The sequence below is a fragment of the Caretta caretta genome, chromosome 3 (assembly GCF_965140235.1).
Source record: "Caretta caretta isolate rCarCar2 chromosome 3, rCarCar1.hap1, whole genome shotgun sequence".
NCBI classification, from domain to species: Eukaryota; Metazoa; Chordata; order Testudines; family Cheloniidae; genus Caretta; species Caretta caretta.
Window position 1 is genome coordinate 54,015,492 of NC_134208.1, and position 20,274 is coordinate 54,035,765.

The following is a 20,274-nucleotide window of genomic DNA, read 5'->3' on the forward strand; positions in this document are numbered from 1 at the left end:
GTTGTTTTCTTTAATCTAAAAGTTCTACCTAATCAAAGCCCTTAGTCAATTTTATATTAATCTACAACTGATTTACAAAATATAATCTGGAGAGGAAAAGCTTAGTGAAATCGTGTAGGCTTTTGAAATGTCCTACAGTAAAACACTACGGCTAGATTTATTTTAAGATGACACTTTAAATACGGTGAGTTGCAATTGCACATGCAAATAGGTAGTAATGTTTTCACAAGATCAAGTTCAAACAACTGGTGCAAATCTGTAGGCATCAGATGAGCACTGGCAAATTCAGAGCTGGAAACCACACCAGTTTACCTATATGCTAATACAGGGATCGGCAACCTTTGGCCCATGGCCGGCCAGGCTGTTTTTTTTACCTGCCATGCCCACATATTCGGCTGATTGTGGCTCCCATTGGCTGCGGTTCGTTGCTCCAGGCCAATGGGGGCTGCGGGAAGTGGTGGCCAGCACATCCCTCGGCCCATGCCACTTCCCGCAGTCTCCATTGGAACAAACCAGCCCGGCTTGCCAGGGGGCTTACCCTGGTAGGCCACGTGCCAAAGGTTGCCGATCCCTGTGCTAATATTTTGCAAGATAGGTGTTAGACTCATAAGGATGAGTTTAGTCTCTATAAAATGCTTGTAACTTGCTGCATGCATTAATCTAACTTGTAATGTCTGTATTCCATGCTGCAAGATAAAATACAAGTTTCTTTTATAATTGTAAAAATACCAGTTTTGAACTTGTGAACTCAGACAGGAAGAGTGGCTCCCCCGCCCATCCAGGAAGACTATCAAAATTAAATGGGCCATCATAGGGCAAAAGCTTTGTTAATTGCCCCATCCACCCATGGAGAAGTATGAGCAGAAGGCCTTGTCCCATCAGCTGGAATGCCAGAAGAGGGAAATCAAAATAGCTAAAGTGAATTTTTTTCATCTCTATTTACAGTTTGAACTCTTACAAGGGTTGGAACTAGGTAACATAAAGCAGAGATCCCCAAGGTCAACCTGGATTAAGCCCTAAAAGACATTCAGTGCTGACAGATTACTACATCTCTGTCTCCTTTTGAAACTCATATATATGCTTGCTAGCTTTAACCTGCAAATAACTCTTTTTTCTAGTTAATAAAACTTTAGTTAGCTTATCACATGATTGGCTACAGACATTGTCTTTGGTGTGAGATCTAAGGTAGAAATTGATGTAAGGTAAATGGCTGGTTTCTTGGGACTAGAAACAATTTGAACATTTTATGATTTGGGGATAAATGACCATTTACGACTAAGTCCAGCATGCCTGGTTGCCAAGCAAGACTGGAGAGCCCAAGGGGACTGTCTGTGATTCCATGGTAAGACTGTTACAATGATCTAGGAGTTCACATTTGTTACTGGATTGCTGAAATCTAATTATAGAACATACCATAAGTTTGGAGTGCCTGCCTCCTTTTGACAGTCTGTCCTGAGCTTGGCACTCATGGTCTTGACCCACTTCAGACAGTGTGACAGGGGAATCATTGCCTCCTGTGGATCTCCCCTTTCTCACGTCAGCTGCCTCCGCAGCACCAATCCTGCCTCCAGCCATTTCAGGTTCAATAGATCCAGAGTATGTGCAGGCAGGAGGTGAGAATGGAGTAGGCCAGGGTAGATTTGGTGCTATGTATATTAAACGAGCCGGTGCTGAGAGCATTTGGAGTCAGTTGACACTATGCCCGGCTCATGAGATAGCTCACGGTGTCCAACACCATCAGGTGGTCCAGAGATATATACATGGAGCACATCACGGGACACCGTCAGTACCAGGTCAAGTAATCAAGAACGCCGGTCAGGGAAATAATCCACTTCTTTCCTTCCTTGACAAACCAAGGTACACACTCCACCCATGTACTTATTCACTACACCAATACTGACTTGGACTCTAAATACATTCTGTGGTGTCATACCTGAGATCACTTATCCACTGACGTCTTAAAAACTCCCGCACCCCAATCCAGGTCTATGCTGGTTATGTACTATGTATGTATCTTATGAACCCTGTAACCAACACTTGTAATCCCTCATAACTCAAGCCTGACCCCAGATGTACAGTACCTTCCTTCCTAACCCATGTAAATTTGATTTTAAACATCAACTTTAATAAAAAAAGATATTTTGAGCTGGCAAAGCCAACGCTGCAGCAGGGATTCCTGTATATGCTATCCCAGGACAGCCATGACCAAGCAGAGTGGCTCTAACAGTGCTAATGGCAGCACATGTGGGACAGGTGTTAGGAATAAAAAGCTGGTGTGAAGAAAAATAAAAGAAATCCCAAACCCTCACATATAGGCACCTTCCGTGAGCCTGCTGCATTCATGATATGGAATATGCTCCAGAGAGAAGTAATACAGTGCTATGTACAGCCCAACAAGCTCTCAGCTCAAAGGCCTCAGACATGCTTCATGCAATAGCCACGGTTACAGAAGTTGAAGTCCCAGGGAAGCAGTGCTGAATAAATACTGAAGCCTTCCACAGAGAAAACTTGAGCACGTTCCAAATCCAAGACTAAAGAGGGAGGCAGACACAGCTATGGAGGGATGGGGCAGTCCTTGGCAAGTGTCACTCTGTTTATTCTTACTAGTAGTAATATTACATAGTAGAATCATAGGACTGGAAGGGACCTCGAGAAGTCATCTAGTCCAATTCCTGCACTCATGGCAGGACTAAGTATTATCTAGACCAGTGTTTCCCAAACTTGGAATGCCGCTTGTTCAGGGAAAGCCCCTGGTGGGCCTGGCCGGTTTGTTTACCTGTTGCGTCCGGAGGTTCGGCTGATCGCAGCTCCCATTGGCCACGATTCGCTGTGCCCGGCCAATGGGGACTGCAGGAAGTGGTGCGGGCCGAGGGACATACTGGCTGCCACTTCCCGCAGCCCCCATTGGCCAGGCACAGCGAACAGCAGCCAGTGGGAACCGCGATTGGCCGAACCTGTGGATGCGGTAGGTAAACAAACCAGCCTGGCCCACCAGGGGCTTTCCCTGAACAAGCGACGTCCCAAGTTTGGGAAACACTGATCTAGACTATCCCTGACAGGTGTTTGTCTAACCTGCTCTTAAAAATCTCCAGTGATGGAGATTCCACCACCTCCCTAGGCAATTTATTCAAGTGCTTAACCACCCTGACAGTTAGGAAGTTTTTTCTAATGTTCAATCCAAACCACCCTTGCTGCAATTTAAGCCCATAGCTTCCTGTCCTATCCTGAGAGGTTAAGGAAAATATGTTTTTCTCTCTCCTCCTTGTAACAATCCCCGCCCAGTCTTTTCTGCCCCAGATTAAACAACCTTCCCCCCCCTTTTTTTTTCCATCTTCCCAGATCGTGCATGTTTTCTAGACCTCTGATCATTTTTGTTGCTCTTCTCTGGACTTTCTCCAATTTGGCCACATCTTTCCTGAAATGTGGTGCCCAGAACTGGACACAGTACTCCAGCCAAGGCCTAATCAGCATGGAGCAGAGCAGAAGAATTACTTCTCTGGTCTTATTCATAGCACTCCTGCTAATACATACCAGAATGATGATTACTTTTTTTGCAACAGTGCCACACCATTGACTCATATATTTAGCTTGTGATCCACTATGACCCTCTAATCCTTTCTGCAGTACTCCTTCCTAGGCAGTCATGTCCTATTTTATATGTGTGCAACTGATTGTTCCTTCCTAAGTGGAGAACTTTGCATTTGTCCTTACTGAATTTCAACTTATTTACTTCAGGCCATTTCTCCAGTTTGTCCAGATTATTTTGAATTTGAATTCTATCCTCCAAAGCACTTGCAACCCCTCCCATCTTGGTATTGTCCTTAAACTTTATAAGTGTACTCTCTATGCCATTATCTAAATCTCTATGCTATTATCTATTGATGAAGATATTGAACAAAACTGGACCCAGAACTGATCCCTGCAGGACACAACTAGATATGCCCTCGAAGCTTGACTGTGAGCCACTAATAACTAATCTCTGGGAATGAATTATGACTATACTTGTAGTAGCTCCTTCTAGGATGTATTTCCCTGTTTGTTTGTTTGTTTTTTAATGAGAATGTCATGTGAGCATTGTGGCATCCCCAAAGGCCTCAGTCATCACTGGCACCCCATTGTGCGAGATGCTGTCAAACACATAGGAAGACATGGTCCCCAGTGACAATCTGGGAAGTAAGAGAGTAGGGCTGGAAGGCCTTCACTTAAGTTTTGCACTCTCAGCAAAACTGGTTCTGGCTACGGTGAGCCCTAGGCGATTTCCATAATTAACTCTTGGAAGCATCTCCTGCATGCTAATGTTCTCCATGTGAACTGAGGAAGCCTTTAACCTTCATGCTACAGGCTTCTGGGACCAGTAATGGGAGCAGCATAGGCTAGAAGGTCTACAAGGTCCTGACATAAGAGGATGTTATCTGTGAAGTCTCTGTCTCATTATGTCAGCCTGTGACCTACCTGATCTGTCAAGAGCTGATTTAATTACATACGTTGAGCCTGTTAATACTCAGACACAATGTCACTCTGGTAGCTGTTGCCCTCAAACTACTTTGCCAATAATAATATCATTCTCATTCCTGCACAATAAAAAGATTTTACCCAATTGCTTTTCTATATACAAATCTGTGTCATTGGCAAAGGATGCTTTACAGTTAATATGTTTTAGGTTGTGGAATAGTTTCCTAATATGGACGAGTGGCCAAATTCATTTCACAGAGGAGTAGAGGTTAAACACAAATCATGGTTTCAGATGTGAAAGGCCATGTTGTTCAACCACAAAACCTCAATTGAAACTGTGACTTTATGACATCTAAATCTTATTTCCATTCTGAATTATTCATCAAACTAATGTTTTATTATCTGAAGTTTTCTTGCCCTTTATAAGCAAAAAGCAAAGTTTGGATGGCTATATTTATAAAAAGTAATCTATTAGAGTGAAGTATGACAAACCTAACCTGCTTATGGTAGAATGGAAAGAAAAAAAAAACCACTAGTTTTGAAGTAGAGTGCTATACAAATTCTATTCAATCAAAAATATTATGGTAGATGAAACAGCAGCAAATCACTGTTTCAGATATTTTAGCAGTAATTGCTTAATACTAGGACACATACTTTTATAATGTTAGTTTATAAAATAATCTGCTTAGTGATTCCAGAACATTTTTGCATGATATTATCTATAAGTCAGAAGAAAAGGTTTTATTCTGGATGCCTATAACATGCTCATTTTATAGATGAGAAAGATGAACAGAAAATACTATGCGGAGGCCCAGATTGAACAATAGTCATTTTTATAGCACATCTCATATCTTTCTCTGGAATACGATTCTGTGAACTGGTGGAATATCACCAGCCCCAGAGAGTTTGACAGATAGCGACTAAGGTTATGTGGCCTCTGGCTAAGCCCCAAATCACACACAGCACCAAATGTCACCAAGTCATTGCCTGGTGGGCCAGGATGACCTGACTACTACAGAAAGGATTGGGGGACAAAGGACACTAGAGAGAATGTAGGAGAACTTATAAAAGGGATGTATGAGTGTTTAGTTTATTGTTATCTACCCAGTATCTTTAGTCCCAGTTTCCCTATGTTCCTTTCCCTCCCAAGCAAGTTCACAGTTTCCTAGAAACCCAGGCCCCAGCCTGTGCCCAACAATCCCCAAACTCAATACAGTAAAAGGTGTGTTATTTGGCACTTTATCAACCAGAAAGCTCTATTAACAGGTATTTCTGATATCTCCCAATACAAATTTTCAGTCTAATAACCCGGATTAGTACACAGCCCAGGAGGTTATGCAATTGCATATTCTGCACTCTACTTTTATGCAAAAGAGGCAGAATACAAGTAGGATGTGCCAGCAAGTAAGCAAGCTATTATCAGGGATTTATTCAAAAAAAGCAGCTTCCAAGGTGTGTCATAGGGTCATTACAGCTTCAGCCCAATCTCCTACACCTTCTACATTTACAATGATAATTGATGTTGATAATTATGATCCTGAGACACTGCAAGATCCTGAAGTGCTTTCTGAATCATCAAAGAGAGATTACGTTATGTTCAGTATAATTTTACTGTTAAGTGTATTTTAGTGACCTGGGTGTATGCCATGTGCTGCCCATAGTGATATGTAGTGTCATAAAATAACGTACTGTATAGAAAACTTTATCTGTATACACCTAAGGGCCTCAAGAAACCAACCACACTGCAGTACAGTACTACTACTAGATTGGTGAGTATACTATTTTATACTTTATTCATTTTATTGTATTCTAATTCTTTGAAAATTGGTATTCTATTAGTAAGTATAACTCTTATTTAATCGGAATTTTTGACTATCTGGCACTCCCCATTCCCTCAATATGTCAGATAACAAAGATTTTTCTGTACCTTCCCCCACTCCCCCAGGTGATGTCTGCCCCCTTGCCCCTTACTGGAACTGTTTTCCCCACTGGCTCTCATTCAGTCTGCAAAGTTACCTCTCCTCCTCTCAGGGTCTGGCTTATATAGACCTCAGATCCCTTCTATTTCCAGCAGCCTCTGAGAGGAATGGTTAATTGGAGTCAGCTGCTTTTGTTTTTGTTTTTTTTTCTTTTCTCCTGCATGTGATAGTTCACTCTGTCACAGGTTCCCCAATAAGCTACAGAAAAACATTTTTTTCCTAATGGCTTATTCGTATGATGGGTGAGAAACAAGAGAATGGTAGCTCTGAATGAAAAAAAACTCCCTCATGTAAATATGCAATTATGTCATTATTAATGATTTCCAACTCTTTACTAAACCAACACATGATAATTTCGTAGACACTCTACCAAACCTATATTGACACAAAACAAGCAAATGAATGAAGGAATGCGTTGCCTAGGGAGGTGGTGGAATCTCCTTCCTTAGAAGTTTTTAAGGTCAGGCTTGACAAAGCCCTGGCTGGGATGATTTAATTGGGTATGGGTCCTGCTTTTGAGCAGGGGGTTGGACTAGATGACCTCCTGAGGTCCCTTCCAACCCTGATATTCTATGATTCTATGATAATACTTGGAAAAATTGAATAAAGTCAGCTGAATATAAATCAACAGATCCAGATGAGATTAAACACTAGGATCTTAAGAGAATTAGATAATTAACTTATGGAACCACTAGCAATTCCTTTTTGTTTTAAATAAACAGATGATATGTTCAATGTGCTGGTGTTAAAGTTTCTGTAGGAACCTTTAGTGAAATCATGACACCACTGAAGTAACTGGTTAAAGTTTCCTTTCACTTCAATAACTATTTCTGGGGGAATTCTGTGACAAAATGTTGAAAATTCTGTGCACAGTATTTTAAAATTCTGCATATTTTATTTGTCAAAACAACACAGTATAATCATACCAATTTAAATTATGTTTCAAAATACAATTTATTTCAAAATATGTGCCAGCAAGTATGTCTGTAACAATACAGGAAAAAACAAAGATTCAGGATTTTTTTTCACAAATAAATAGCAGATTAATTTGAACAATAATTCATTTAAGCTACGATACAGAAACATATTTCCTGCACCCCTAAGAAGCAATGCAAAGACTTGGGAGAGTCAAGGGTAATGGAGGAGCTAAGGGAGAGAGAAGTAATTGCTGGGAAGGAGCCTGGGAATGAACCTGAAGGGTTGTTGGGTGTGGGTGGGAGAAGTATGGAACAGGTTTTTTGGGGAAGGCGGGATTGTTAGGGAGTTGGGGAGCCTCCCCCATGCAGACCCTGGCTGTCTCCTAGCCTTTTCCATTTGGTCAGGCACATCTGCCCCTGTGTGTTCCTACAACCCCCTCCCCAGTCTCCCTGTGTGTCCCTGCAGCCCCTCCCCATCACCATGTGTCCCTGAATCCCCTCTCCCCTACCCCCATGTGGCCCTGCAGCCCCTCCCATTCAGCCCCGGATGAATGCTGTCACACCACTAGCTTCTGAGCCCATGCCCCAGTCTGTCCCTCCCACTAGCCCTTCTAAACCCCAGTCTATGACCCCCCCCCAGCAGCTCAGTGTGCCCCATTCTGTCAGTCCCATGCCTCCTCACCTGGCCCTGCCCTCTCTTCTGGCACTTGGTGGGCAAAAGGAGTAACTGCAGTGCCACTCCAGCAGAAGCTATATTCTGTGGAGAAAAAATAAATCTGCAGGGGACATGAATTTTGCATAAGTGCAGCGGTGCAGAATTCCCCCTGGTGTAAATAGGGCTAGGATTTCTTCCCTGACTTTTCTGATGTGATTATAAATGAGCAACTTATTGTTGTATTATTGGATAACTATACATATGAAAATATCAGAGCTGGGTGAGAAATGGATTTCCTCTCCCAGGAAAATTTTTGACATTTCTTTCCCATTCAAGTGAGGATGAAAAAGGTGTACTCTTGAAAATGTCCTTTAACTAATAATCTGGAAAAAAAATGTTTCAAATATGTTGACATATTTTGTTTCAGTATTTTCGGTTTACTATACATTACATTTCAAAACAAAAAGTTGTTTTGAGTTGAAAAAAAAAACTTTCATTTTGAAAATATCAAAACAGGACATTTCAATAGTGTTGAAACTTTTTTCCCAAAGTGTTTTCAAAAGAGGCACTTTGTGAAAACTCCATTTCATGCAAAAAAGTTTTGGTTTCAATGAATCACCTTTTTTGTAGTTGTTGTTTTTAACAGAAAAAAACATTTTTCTGTATTTAGCCATTCATTTTGTCATAAATTCCTTAATTAGAAAACATTAACATACAGTGGAATAAGCAGCCATCAAGTGTATATCCAGGTGACTTTTCGGGGAGAAAGAGTTTTCAAAGCGAAAGAATTTTTGTCAAAGTCAAAATTCCTTCCACCATGTCTTGTTCTTCCCCAAGTCATTCGTGTTACCTTGGCAGAATACTTTTCCTGTTAGACAAGGAATGGGAAACAGTTGTAGCTTTATAAAATGTATTAGAGGACATCAGTATATCATAGAATCATAGAATTGCAGGACTGGAAGGGATCTCGAGAGATCATCTGGTCCAGTCCCCTACACTCATGGCAGGACTAAACTAAGTATTATCTAAACTATCCCTGACAAGTATTTGACTAACCAGCTCTTAAACATCTCTAATGATGGAGATTCCACAATCTCTTTAGATAATTTATTCCAGTGATTACCCACCATGACAGTTAGGAAGTTTTTCCTAATGTCCAACCTAAACCTCCCTTGCTGCAATTTGACCATTGCTTCTTGTCCTATCCTCAGAGATTAAGGAGAATATTGTAACATTTACATGAATATTGTAACATATTGTCCTCCTTGTAATAACCTTTTATGTACTTGAAATCTGCTATCATGTCCCCTCTCAGTCTTCTCTTCTCCAGACTAAACAAACCAATTATTTTCAATCTTCCCTGATAGGTCATGTTTTCTAGACCTTTAATAATTTTTGTTGCTCTTTTTTTTGAAAATGTCTAAGATATTTTTGCCCCATTAGCCAGAGGAAAGAATGTGTCTGTATCTACAAATGTCAAGTATCTTATAAAGGTAAGAAGATATAGCCTAAAAGACAGAAATACATTATTAGAGCCTGGCAACATTTTAGACAACCTTTTAGCCTCGTGGTTAGAGCACTCACTGATGATGTGAGAAACCTGGGTTCAATTGCCTCCTCTGCATGGTGTGGAGAAGGAATTTGAACTTGGCTCTTATGAAAGAGTGCCTTAACTCAAGATTATTCCTTCTCTCTCTCTCTCTCTCTCTCTCTCTCTCTCTCTTTCTCTCTCTCCTTGAAGCTATTCAACTGTTTATAAATAGTCACTAGAGGAGGACTTAAATGTGGGTCTTCTGCATTGCAGGGGAGTTTCCTAAACACCAAAGTAAGTGGTATGCTTGGGAAGGACTCTCTCAATCTCTTTGGCTGAAGGTTTTTTCCTATGTATAAAAATTAAATAATCACTGGAGCAAGGATGTAACAATCACATTGGCGTGGGATCACCCTGTGGTTTTGGGGGTTATTGAAAGGATTCTCAGGGATAAACACTAAATTTAACTGATTCATTTTACATGACTGTGTTTGAGGGACTTTTTTAAATATAAAAATGATAAAAAAGTAAAAGCAAGGGGGAAAGTGGAGCAATTCAGTTTGCAGTGCTTATAAATTCTGCCAGATTTACCAGTAGAGATTGTAAACTTCTAGCTCTACTATTTGGTTAGTAGTCCCAATAATCTATGCCAGCAGAGTCTGTAACTTCCTCGTTCCAGAGCACCTCGCCTTGTATATTTTACAGGCTACATCAACAAAGCTTGTAAGAAACAAGGTATACACTCAGACTCTACTCCGCAAGGACTTGTGCACAAATAACTGTTTGCTTCTGAATAATCTCATAGAATACAGTGGGACTGCTCCTATGCATCCTGTAGCAGAATCAGGCACAGGGACACTCTGAAATCAGGACATCTATTTATATGCCTAATTTCTGGGTGTTGAACACTTGCAGCTCCTATTAATTGGAATGGTTATTGTGGGTGTTCAGCACTTCTGAAAATCAGGACATTTATTTATTTATATAAAAATGGATTCAGGTCCCTAATTTTAGGCATCCAGTTTAAAACTTTGACAAAAAAAATTTGACATAAATGACTTGTCAGAGACTATCAATATATGCTAACCACTGGACAAGTCTCCTTTCCTCTAGCATGCCTCCTTGATACCCCGTCACACCTCTTTGCCACTCACTAGACCGGGGTCAGCAACCTTTGGCACACAGCCCATCAGAAAATCCGCTGGTGGGCTGGGATGGTTTGTTTACCTGCAGCATCTGCAGGTTCGGCCGATCGCAGGTCCCGCAGGCCACGGTTCACCATTCCAGGCCAATGGGGGCTGCAGGAAGTGGAACGGGCCGAGGGTTGCTGATCCCTGCACTAGACTGCTGTGAGGCAATCCAGACTCTGAATTCCCAATGTCCTTTATGCCTCCAGAGTCTGAATAGAGTCCCACAGGGAGTTATATTTTTAAGAAATCTATAGAGAAGGTGGGGGGAAATTACTGACACCCCCCCCCCCGCACTTGGTAAGGCCACTCCCACCTTTTCATGTTCATATATTTATACCTGCCTACTATATTTTTCACTCCATGCATCTGATGAAGCCCACAAAAGCTTATGTCCAAATAAATTTGTTAGTCTCTAAAGTGCCACACGGACTCTTTATTGTTTTTGTTGATACAGACTAACATGGCTATCCCTCTGAATACTATACTTAATTGCTTAGAAGGAGATAGTCTGTGTATTGAGGCACTCCTCATTTGCTATGTGCCATAAGATTCTTTTACTCTCTTACTTCAGGTAATTCTGCATTTTTATACTATTTACAATTACTTTTACTTCTCATTCAATACTATTTATACGTATTACATGTTTTATTGTTCATAATACAATCAGCACAGAGACAGCTCTGCCACTCAGCTTCAACAATGTCTGAGTGGTGCCAAAGCTGCCATTTTTCTTTGAAGAATCAACAGTTTATCTAAATATAATGAATTTAGTTAATGTATTCACTATAGCAGTGGTTCCCAAACTTATTCCGCCGCTTGTGCAGGGAAAGCCTCTGCCAGGCCGGGCCAGTTTGTTTACCTGCCGCGTCCACAGGTTTGACCGATCGCAGCTCCCACTGGCTGCAGTTTGCTGCTCCAGGCCAATGGGAGCCTCTGGAAGCAGCGGCCAGTAAGTCCCTCTGCCCATGCCACTTCCAGCACATCCCATTGGCCTGAAGCAGCGAACTGTGGCCACTGGGAGCCGCAATTGTCCAAACCTGCGGATGCGGCAGGTAAACAAACCAGCCCGGCCCGCCAGGGGCTTTCCCTGCACAAGCGGTGGAATAAGTTTGGGAACCACTGCACTATAGTAATGCACATTTTGCTTGTATGAGAAACAACTTATGGCATGCGTTTCATTATGTTCCTTGATCATGTCTACCATTTGTCATACCAGATAGATGACTAAACAAATTGCATTTATAGTCCATGTCCACTAAAGAGCTGTTACAGTAACAGAGAATGGAATGACTGATATCTGTTGCAAAAAAAATTGGCTGAGCATTTGGGGCCAGATCCTCAGTCGTGTAGATCAGCAAAGAACTAAGCTGATTTACACTGGCTGAGAAAATGGCCCATTTTTCTTCAGAATCCAGGTCAGATATGCAAGATTCTGTAACCTTTGTAAGTACAGTTGGTAAATGTCATCCTTCATTCCTTTTCACTGACCCTGAACTCTTTGTTTCCTATATTACAAATGAATAAATATATTCAACTATGAAAAAAATACTGTAAATACATTTTAGAAGTCTGTATCCAACCCATCTCCTTTAAGAGCACACACAATTGCTAATTACTGAGGGCCCTATACTCCAAACACTTCCTCTGTAGAACTCCTATTGAAGTCAGTAGGAATGCTACATGCAGAGCGCTTTCAGGAAAGGATTCTTTGATAGGATTAGGCAATTATGAGTTATTCTGTCCAAGGTTATTGGATCTCCTAATGAAATCCCTTTGTTTTATGCAGCCCCAATTGCTACAGAATTGCCCCATCATTTTGCTCTGTAGTATCTCCATTACAAGCAACCTCACCCTGTCGGCATGGAAGAGAATACCTTTCCCCATCACCATTCCTTTCTCCATCCTTGGTCTGCACGGAAGTCCTTGAACTTTAAGGATGAAATACTGAATCCACTGCAGTTAATAGGAAGCCTCTTCCTTCTGTCCTGGTAGCCTCCAAAGACACACCAGATTTCTATGTGGAGATACGGGAGACAGTTAATTCAGAGCTGAGCTATATATTATATATCAAGACTGGAGGAACTGTTTACCAGTGGGAGGATCCCTTTCCTGTTTATTCCAGGATCTACTGGGTTTCGAGACCTCTCATCCTCCAAACCCCATCGCTCCAGTAGTCTCTTTCTGTAGATGCCTCAACAGAAGCTCTCAGCTTTTCCTGCCTTTTAGTCTCCTCTGCTCCTCTCCTGAATTTCTCCATGAGTTGGGGCATACTGGCCAGTGTTCCCAATGTACTCAACATTGATGGCTGGGACCCTGATACAGCAAAACACATAAGCATGCATATAACTTTATTTCAACAGGACTCATCACAAGCTTAAAGTTCCATAGGTGCTCAAGTGCTTTGTTAGATCAGGTCATAGTGTTACCTGGGGTTTTGCTGAACCAAAGGTTTATGGTAACTTTACTCTTTGTGAGGTGATGGCAGGAAATAAATCATGGGACACGGCCGTCTGGCTGATTGATAGTTGATGCAAGGAGGCAAACAAAAGTGCTTTCACCCAAAGCTTCTATTTTATTTAGTCTACAGCACTTACACACATCCACAACAGGTTAGTATAGCACCCCAGGGTCTTGAGGATGTCACACTTGGATAACTGTAAACAGCCAGTGGCCAGCCTTTCATCTGCAGGGGAACCTGAGAGGTATCCAAATGTTCAAGTGTCCACCAAGCTCAGATTTCTTCCTCTTCTTATATCCAATTTGTTAGTATTACATAACTTGTTCATGTTTACTCCTTGTGGTCACTCACTTTACTCTCCCATCCTGGTCTGTTATTTGTGCTAAGGCTGTTACAAAGGTCTTACAGCCACTTTCAGCAATGACCATAACAATTGGTATTCCGGCTGCGGGCAGTTGTTTAGGCATGTTTTCTCCTTACACTAGGACACTACATGGTTGCTGAATGTTAATTAGAAAAAAAAAAGCAGAAGTATTTATTGGAAGCATAATAAAAATTATAGTGATCTTTTACCTTTCCCCCCCCCCCCATCTGCCTTATGTTCCAAAACTCATTTCAGGAAGCTCCACTATAAATTTATGTCCTACACATATATCATATACCACATTAGAATGTTTGTGAGCTTGGAGATGCTGTAATGTCCCGTACAGGAATTTTAGAGCTTGCACAATTCCATATTATGACTCACAGGAAGTGTTGACACAAAGTATAATTCTGATATGCAGGCAAATCACTCCATAAATAATAAATAGAGGATATTAAAAATAAACAGCACCACAATGACCACAAACTCTTTTTCATACATGCAAAAAGAATAGCATAAAAATGACTTAAGATATAATAGGCCGTTGCAAAGTCTAGACATAGATGTTGGTCTTACAGAAATGTAAATGACATAAGTTGTTTTGTGATGGTTTGTATTCAACTAAACTTTCCCTAAAGGCTTCACCTAAACCCTTGAAATACCTTTTGCAATTTTAAACTTTAATTCATGATGCTGATTAGCTGCAATCTTCCCTAACATAAATTAAGTTTCTTTTTCTCTAGGGGTCAGTAGATTGTGAGTGGCACAATTCAATGCAGTAGTACCAGGAGACAAATAACTGAGAGAAACTCTCATTCAGGTGATTCATGTGCCTGTAATTAAACAATTAAATCAGTGCTGGAAGAAACAGGCATCACAAAAGTTACAGGGTGACAATAAAAAGTTTGTGGTTTGGCCCACATAGTTATTCTTAAATTCAGATCCTAACCATTCCAGCCTTTGAGGCTGTCATAAATATAAAGGGAAGGGTAAACCCCTTTGAAATCCCTCCTGGCCAGGGGAAAGCTCCTCTCACCTGTAAAGGGTTAAGAAGCTAAAGGTAACCTCGCTGGCCAAAATGACCAATGAGGAGACAAGATACTTTCAAAAGCTGGGAGGAGGGAGAGAAACAAAGGGTCTGTGTCTGTCTGTATGCTGGTTTCTGCCGGGGATAGACCAGGAATGGAGTCTTAGAACTTTTAGTGAGTAATCTAGCTAGGTATGTGTTAGATTATGATTTCTTTAAATGGCTGAGAAAAGAATTGTGCTGAATAGAATAACTATTTCTGTCTGTGTATCTTTTTTGTAACTTAAGGTTTTGCCTAGAGGGGTTCTCTACGTTTTTGAATCTAATTACCCTGTAAGATATCTACCATCCTGATTTTACAGGGGGGATTTCTTTATTTCTATTTACTTCTATTTTTATTAAAAGTCTTCTTGTAAGAAAACTGAATGCTTTTTCATTGTTCTCAGATCCAAGGGTTTGGGTCTGTGGTCACCTATGCAAATTGGTGAGGCTTTTTTATCCAACATTTCCCAGGAAAGGGGGGGGGTGCAAGTGTTGGGAGGATTGTTCATTATTCTTAAGATCCAAGGGTATGGGTCTGTAGTCACCTAGGCAAATTGGTGAGGCTTTTTACCAAACCTTGTCCAGGAACTGGGGTGCAAGGTTTTGGGAAGTATTTTGGGGGGAAAGACGCATCCAAACAGCTCTTCCCCAGTAACCAGTATTAGTTTGGTGGTGGTAGCGGCCAATCCAAGGACAACGGGTGGAATATTTTGTACCTTGGGGAAGTTTTGACCTAAGCTGGTAAAGATAAGCTTAGGAGGTTTTTCATGCAGGTCCCCACATCTGTACCCTAGAGTTCAGAGTGGGGGAGGAACCTTGACAGAGGCTCACCCAATCATCACAGCCTTAATACACAATTAAGTCCACCCATCTCAGTAATCTTTAGGAAGAGTCCTAACACCTTGCCAGAAGATGTTGTGAAGGCCAAAACCATAACAGGGTTAAAAAAAGAAGTAGATAAATTCATGGAGGATAGGTCCATCAATGGCTATTAGCCAAGGTGGGTAGGAATGGTGTCTCTAGCCTCTGTCTGCGAGAAGCTGGGAATGAGCAACAGGGGATGGATCACTTGATGTTTACCTGTTCCGTTCATTCCCTCTGGGACACCTGGCATTGGCCACTGTCAGAAGACAGGATACAAGATTATATGAGTCCGTCAATTTAACAAAGAAATTGATATGAACCAGGCTTGTTATCCCAAGGGGAATCTCTGATACTCTTAAAACCAAGCGTACTGCTTCAGGTAGAATAAACAAACAAATGTATTAACTACAAAAGATAGATTTTAAGTGATTATAAGTCAAAGCATAACAAGTCAGATTTGGTCAAATGAAATAAAAGCAAAACACATTCTAATCTGATCTTAACACTTTCAGTGCCCTTAAAAACTTAGATGCTTCTCACCACAGGCTGGCTGGTTGCCCTTCAGCCGGGCTCTCCCCTTTCATCAGCACTTCAGTTGCTTGGTGGTGGTGTCTGTAGATGGAGGAGGAAGGGAGAGAGCATGGCAAACATCTCTCCCTTTTATCATGTTATTTCTTCCCTCTTGACTTTGCTGCACCCCCCTCCCTTAGAGTCAGGTGAGCATTACCTCATCATAGTCCCAAACTGACCAAGGGAAGGGGCGTGACTCACTGGAGAGTCCAACAGATCCCTTGTTGCTGCTTAGGCCAGTGTCCTTTGTTCCTGTGAGGCTGGGCTGGGTTTGTCCCACACATGCCATGATGAGGTGTGGACTGCCCCTCTGCTCCTGGAGCATTTTGCCTGAGCTTGTTTAAGCCATGAGGACACATTTTCAGCCTCATAATTGTATACATGAAATTACAACCTATAACATTACTATAACAACAGTGCATCATGAGCCTTCTGAAGACACCTGACATGACAAACTTTGCATTGGATACCACACAATTCTATTATAAGGATGAACATGGGGGTGCAGGGTGTTCCTCCGAGTTACAGAGTGTCACACCCTCCCCGTCAGACCTCACACTGCAGTCATCTTGTCTTTCTTTGGACAGTGGTGGCCTGCATCTTTCTCCCTTCATTGTTATGAGGTCACCGTATGGCCGTTCTCTCCAAACTCAGAATTTTAGGGGATGAGACTGCCAGGAAAGGGCCACCTTACCCACAGAGTCTTATGAGGAGAAAGTGGGAGGGCAGCATAGCCAGCTATCCATTTCAAAATTGCTTATTCTGGGCAGGACAGTCAGACCCTGTGAGGTAATGGCATGCAGCATGACCTGTGCCATCACAAAAGGCACAACACTGGGCATTAGCTGGCATAAGTGCTTTAAGCTTCCCTTTTGACCTCCTGATTTCGGGCTGATCCAGTGTCTAAAACACTTCCTAATGTAACTTAGATAGCCCTGGAGGCTGCTCTAAGATATAGCAGCTTGTCCAAATTTGCCTGTGGCTTGAGAGCACAACCTGGAATGGCTGTAAAATCCTGTGTATGGGCCAACCCTTGACACTCCCTCTCTGATGCCCCAGCCCACTGCACACTGTTATAATCTGTATAACAAACCAGTCACTAGAGGGAATAGGCACATAGCTAAACAAGCAGATGTGCGGCTGTTCCCGGGTTGTGACGTTGGCAACAGTGATTATTGCCAAAATGTGTGTGTTGCCTGAATAAAAGATTGTTAATACTCAAAGAAATTGCAGTACATCTGGTTTACACTACAACACACAGCCTGTTCCAAGGCCTGTAGGAGGCCAGAATGCCCCTTGGCCTTATGCACAATATCTATAAAGCATGTACAGGCCAAAGCAAGGTGAAGAGGGAGGATGAATCCCACCCAAGTATTTCATTTTGTCTTTATTTGTCCACTACCTAGGTATGTATCAAACTCAGTAATAATGTATTTGAAATAATGGAAAAAATAGGGAGAAATATTTTTTAAAAACCCCTTGAATTTACAACTGAAAAAAACCCACAAAACCAAGAATTTGCATAGTGTGAATAGATCAAGGTAGATATAGTTATTAAAGTAGGAAGTGAAATTATGGCCAGGGTAGTTAAATTCACCCAGAAGATGAAGAGAATATAAAATCCTATTTCCAATCCATTGGGTCCTGGTAAGAATGTAGAAAGTAGGCACATAACTAAATGCTGGACAGGTGAAGAAATGAATGGTGCATTAATATACGTATGATGGTAGAGTCATCCTCTGAATTATTATTGGACATATGTTCTATATAGTCTTATTTGAATTCTGGATTTGGGCCTGCCTACAGATCCAATAATCTTTGTTGCTGGCTATGACAAGAACCTAACTGAGATATTTAACCTTGATAAAAGTTCCCATTAATAGCAGAACTAGTTGCAAAATGAATTGTCCTCCAGAATCAGAAAAATCCTGTATAGATCTCTCTGCCTCTTTCTCTGGTACATTATTCCCAGTGTTTTAGTGAAGAAATAAAATATTTTCAGCATTTGTAAGTTTATCAGTGTTTCAGAATGTTTTTGGTCAGCATTTCTAGAAATACATGTGTCAGTACAGAAGTCACATCCCCTTCCAGAATTTCAAGTGACTTCATTCACCTCATTCCAATTTCAACATTTTAGTCTTCTACCTCATTGCCATCCACTCCAACTGTATCCCCTTGTCAAGGTTCCTTCCCCACTCTGAACTCTAGGGTACAGATGTGGGGACCTGCATGAAAGACCCCCTAAGCTTATTCTTACCAGCTTAGGTTAAAAACTTCCTCAAGGTACAAACTTTGACTTGTCCTTGAACCCTATGCTGCCACCACCCAAGCATGTTTAACAAAGAACAGGTAAAGAGCCCACTTGGAGACATCGTCCCCCGAAAATATCCCCCCAAGCCCTACACCCCCTTTCCTGGGGAAGGCTTGATAAAAATCCTCACCAATTTACATAGGTGAACACAGACCCAAATCCTTGGGTCTTAAGAACAATGAAAAAGCAATCAGGTTCTTAAAAGAAGAATTTTAATTAAAGAAAAAGTAAAAGAATCACCTCTGTAAAATCAGGATGGTAAATACCTTACAGGGTAATCAGATTCAAAACACAGAGAATCCTTCGAGGCAAAACCTTAAGTTACAAAAAGACTCAAAAACAGGAATATATATTCCATTCAGCACAACCTATTTTACCAGCCATTTAACAAAAGGTAATCTGACACATTTCTAGCTAGATTACTTACTAATTTAACAGAAGTTCTGAAGAGCATTCCTAATCTGTTCCCAGCAAAAGCATCACATACAGAAAGACAGACCCTTTGTCCCTCACCCCCCCTCCAGCTTTAAAAGTAACTTGTCTCCTCATTGGTCATTTTGGTCAGTTTCCAGTGAGGTTATCTTAGCTTCTTAACCCTTTACAGGTGAAAGGATTTTGCCTCTGGCCAGGAGGGATTTTATAGTTCTGTGTACAGAAAGGTGGTACCCTTCCCTTTATATTTATGACACCTCTCAACACACAAACACACACAAATTAGAGCTACCAAGATTAAGAAGAAACAACTGTAAGACAAATATTTGCAGTGTGTTGTAACTGTTGGTCCCAAGACATGAGAGATCTGAAGAAGAGCTCTGTGAAGCTTGAAAGCTTGTCTCTTCCGCCAACAGGAGCTCGTCCAATAAAAGACGTTGCTTCACCTACCTGATCTCTCAGATAAAACTAATCACATAGAGGGCTAAATGTTAATCCATTCTTTTTAATGGAGTTACAGCAGAGTTGAATTTGGCTCATTTTTAATCACTGTAATTAGGACTGTCAAGCAATTTAAAAAATTAATTGTGCTTAATCGCACTGTTAAACAATAATAGAATACCATTTATTTAAATATTTTTGGATGTTTTCTGCATTTTCAAATATATTGATTTCAGTTACAACACAGGACATGACCTGTGCAGTGCTCATTTTATATATATTTTTATTACAAATATTTGCACTGTAAAAATGATAAAAGAAATACTATTTTTCAATTCACCTCAGATAAGTACAATCTCTTTATCATGAAAGTGTAACTTAGAAATGTAGACTTTGTTACATAACTGCACTCAAAAACAAAACAATGTAAAACTTTAGAGCCTACAAGTCCATTCATTCTTACCCCTTGTTCAGCCAATCACTAAGACCAACAAGTTTGTTTACATTTATGGGAGATACTGCTGCCTGCTTCTTATTAACAATGTCATCTGAAAATGAGAACAGGTGTTCTCATGGCACTTTTGTAGCCGGAGTTGCAAGGTATTTATGTGCCAGATACACTAAATATTCGTATGCCCCTTCATGCTTAGGCAACCATTTCAGAGGACAAGTCACTGATACAGACTGATCTGAATCACTTTGTAAGCTAGGTGCAAGCAAAGATGTGTGTTTTAATATGGATAAATGTTCAGGTATACATATAGGAACATACAGAATATAGTCCACACTTAAAGGATGGGGGACTCTATCCTGGGAAGCAGTGTTTCTAAAAGATACTTGGTTGTCATGGTGGATAATCCACTGAACATGAGCTCCTAGAGTGATTCTGTGGTCAAAAGGGCTAATGAGGTCCTAAATGCATAAACAGGGAAATCTCAAGTAAGAGAAGAGAGATTATTTTACCTCTGTATTTGGCACTGGTACAACCATTGATGGAATGCAGTGCGCAGTTATGGTGTCCACAATTCAAGAAGGATGTTG